The sequence below is a fragment of the Vombatus ursinus genome, unplaced genomic scaffold (assembly GCF_900497805.2).
Source record: "Vombatus ursinus unplaced genomic scaffold, bare-nosed wombat genome assembly UNPS02007344.1, whole genome shotgun sequence".
In the NCBI taxonomy this organism is placed as follows: domain Eukaryota; kingdom Metazoa; phylum Chordata; class Mammalia; order Diprotodontia; family Vombatidae; genus Vombatus; species Vombatus ursinus.
In genome coordinates, this window is record NW_020947122.1 from 7,018,875 (window position 1) to 7,022,856 (window position 3,982).

A 3,982-nucleotide genomic window follows, 5' to 3' on the forward strand; every position below is an offset into this window, starting at 1 on the left:
TTGTATGCCAAATCTTCTATTAAGTTCAAGTTTTTTTTTTATCAAAATCCTGAAAGTCTGACAATTCATTAAATGTCCAATTTTTTTTCAATTCAGGATTATGCCTAGCTTTGCTGGGTATGATATTTTTGGTTGGAACTCCAGTTCTTTTTCTCTTTGATATATAGTGTTCCAAGACCTGTGGTCTTTTAGTGTTGCCTCTGCTAAGTTTTGTGTGATTCTAATTGTGGCACTGCTATATTTAAATCAATTTTTTTTCCTTCTTGTTCGTAATATTTTATCTTTGATCTGGGGGTTTTGGAATTTGACTATGAAGGTTTTCCTCATAGGATCTCTTTCAGATGGTGATTGGTAGATTTTTTTCTATTTCTATTTCCCCCTCTTGTTCTAATGCTTCAGGGCAATTTTCTTTAAGTATTTCTTGTATTGTATCAAGATTTCTTTTTCTGGTTATAGCTTTCAGGTAGTCCAATTATTCTTGTTTCCTCTTCTTGATCAGTTCTCCAAATCACTTGGTGTGTGTGTGTGTGTGTGTGTGTGGGTGGCAATTGAGGTTAAGTGACTTGCCCAGGGTCACACAGCTAGTGAGCATCATGTGTCTGAGGGTGGATTTGAACTCAGGTCCTCCTGACTCCAGGGCCAGTGCTCTATCCACTGCACCACTTAACTGCTGCAAAATCACTTGTTTTTCTTATGAGATATTTCACATTCTCTTCTATTTTTTCATTCTTTATATTTCATTTTATTATTGCTTGGTCTCTTATGACTTCACCGGCTTCCCCTTGACCAGTTCTCATTTTTTCTTTCTTTCTTTCTTTCTTTCTTTCTTTCTTTCTTTCTTTCTTTCTTTCTTTCTTTCTTTCTTTCTTTCTTTTTTTGTTTTTTGGTGAGGCAATTGGGGTTAAGTGACTTGCCCAGGGTCATATAGCTAGTAAATGTCTGAGGCCAAATTTGAACTCAGGTCCTCCTGACTCCAGGGCCAGAACTCTATCTACTGTACCACCTAGCTGCCCCGCCCCCAGTTCTCATTTTCAAAAAGACATTTTTGTCCTTAAGATTCTGTATCTCCTTTTCTAATTGTTTGACTTTCTTTTCATAATCTTGTTTTTCTTATATTGTTCTTATTCATTCATTCATTTATCTATTTATCTATCTATTTATTTTTGTTTTCCCTCAATCTCTCTCATTTGATTTTTAAAGTCTTTTTTAAGTTCTTCTATGAATTCTTTGGGCAGGCAACAATTTGACATTACTCTTTGGGGTAAAAGTGGGTTTCTTTAGTTCAATATCCTCATCTGAAGATGAATCCCAGTCTTCCCTATTCCAATAGTAACTTTTTATGGTTGAATTCTTTCTCCTTTGTCTGCACATTTTAAAAAAATTTGTAGCAGCTTATTTTTTGTAATCACCTTTAGCCCTGGAGTATGGGGGATGGTGCCTCTGGCCTCAGATCCTGCTTCAGTTCTCATCTCTGGCCTGGAATTGAAACCAAGACCTCTAGCCTCCAGTAAGTGCCCACAGATAGTGCCATCCTCATCCCAATGCTTCTGTGCTCACTGGGGTGTGCTGGTTTCTTTTCTCCCAAAGTTGTGTCTCCACAGCAGAGCTAGGTCTGGCTTTCCTTGTTAGAGGAGATTTCTTCTATCTTCCTGGGTTCAGATGCCCAAATCCCCTCATTGTCCCAGGAGTAAAATTTCTTGTGGCTGGGGCCCGAGGCAGCCTCCCAAACTAGCTAACCCCAGGGCTCACTGCTTGTTGTTTAAGCAGAACTAGCCTGGAGATGTTTATTGTTCACAGGGACTAAACCTCATCCTGAGATTTTTCTTCAGATCTCTGATTGTCCCAGAAGGACCACTGTTCTGCCCCTACTTATTTATTTTCATTGCTCTATGTTAGCCCTAAGGCGCTATTTTATCTCATTTATGGGAAAAATCTGGGGAGCTTGGAATTTTCTGACCTAGTCCACTATCTTCCCAGAATCCTCTCTGAAGTTATTATTTTAATTAATGTTTTAGTTGAATAGAGTTTTCTGGGTAAAGTATCCTTTCATCAGAAAAAAGCAATATTTTTGTTTCTTCTTTGCCTATGTTTATTCCCTTAATTTCTTTATTTTATATTATTGCAATGGCTAGTATTCTTAGAACAGTATCAAATAATGTTGATAATAATGTACATTCTTGCTTTACCACTAATCTTTCTGGAAAGTCCCTTTTGCACTTCTCTGTTGTGTACAATGCTAGCTTTTCATTTAGTTAGGTACTGTTTACCATTTTAAGGAAAGGTTCATTTATTTCTAGGAATTTTAATGTCTTTAACCCAAGTGGGTATTGCATTTTGTAAAAACCTTTTTTGAACTTATTAACATAATCATATGGTTTTTATTTTCAATGTAGTTCATTATATTTATATCTTTCTTAGTATTAAATCATATCCTGCATTCATGACATAAATACAAAATAGTCATAGGGCACAATCTTTTTAATATGTTACTATAGCATCTTTCTTAAATTTTTATTTAACATTTTAACATCTTTATTCACTGGAGATAATGATCTATAGTTTTCTTTATCTGCTCTATCTCTCCTTGAAGTGGGTATTCAAACTACATTTGAATCATAGAGTTTTGTCAGATATTTTCTTTCACTTTTTTAAGGCCATGTTTTATTTTCTGATTAATGGATAAAAGCTACGAAATTTATCTTCAAGTATTTTCTTGAAAGTCTGTCCTTGCTTTACTACTTCATGTCTTGTGTCAAAAGGTTTTGAGCCTTCTTCAGTTCATCTTTGGAGCATTTCTCATAAGGGTTGTGTTCTAGGTAAGTGATGAGCTCAGTACTATTACTTCCAAATCCTAGAGTTCTCCCCTTTGATTTCCAGCTTGTTCTCCATAAGAATGATGCAGAAGATCATAATGAAGTATTGTGATCATCTCTTTTTAAATTAGTTCTTCACTTTTCTGTAGGTCTGTTAGTGGTGGTTCTACATTTAAGGGTCTTAGGATAGTTTCATTTACTTCTGAAGGTCTTGGTAGATCCTTCTGAACAGTTTTGTGCATGCTTTTTAATTTTGCATCTTTTTTTTTACATTTTTTTTATTATGGTCATTTTTATTTATTTTTTTGTTTTCAACATTTACTTCCACAAGATTTTGAGTTCCAAATTTTCACCCCATCTCACCCCTCCCCCCACCCCAAGATGGCATGCATTCTGAATATCCCTTCCCCTAGTCTGCATTCCCTTCTATCTCTCCTCCCCCTTCTCTTAACCCCTTTCCCTTCAATTTTCCTATAGGGCAGGATAGATTTCTGTACCCCATTTCCTGTATTTCTTATTTCCCAGTTGCATGTGAAAACTTTTTTTAAACATGTGTTTTTAAAACTTTGGGTTCCAAATTTTCTCCCTCCCTCCTCACCCACCCTCATTGATAAGGCAAGCAACTAAATATAGGTTATGTATGGGCAGTTATGCAAACCACTTCCATAGTAGACATGCTGTGAAAAACTAACTTTATTTCCCTTAATCCTATCTCCCCTCCATTTATTCTATTCTTTTTTTTTGACCCTGACCCTCCTCGGAAGTACTTGCTTCTCATTACCCCCTTTCCCAATCTGCCTTCCTCTCTATCATCCCCCTACTCTCTTGTCCCCCCCCCATTTTCCTGTAGGGTAAGATGGATTTCCATACCCAATTGAGTGTGTATGTTGTTCCCTCCTTAAGTCAAATTCTATGAGAATAAGATTCACTCATTCCCTCTCACCTTCCCCCATTCCCCTACACTATAAGAGCCTTTTCTTTTCTGTTTTTTTTTGTGAGATAATTTACCCCATTCTACCTCTCCCTTTCTCCTTCTCCTAGTATAATCCTCTCTCACCCCTTAATTTTATTCTCCAGATGTGACTCCTTCATTTTCAGCTCACCCTGTGTCCTCTATCTATCTATCTATCTATCTATCTATCTATCTATCTATCTATCTATCTATCTAT

The 3,982-nt window shown here is 36.4% G+C and overlaps 1 pseudogene; it reads right to left on the reverse strand.

Annotated features, from left to right (window-relative positions):
- Positions 1-2,661: 2,661 nt before the first annotated feature.
- LOC114033739 overlaps positions 2,662-3,982 on the reverse strand; it is an 11,654-nt pseudogene continuing 10,333 nt past the window's right edge.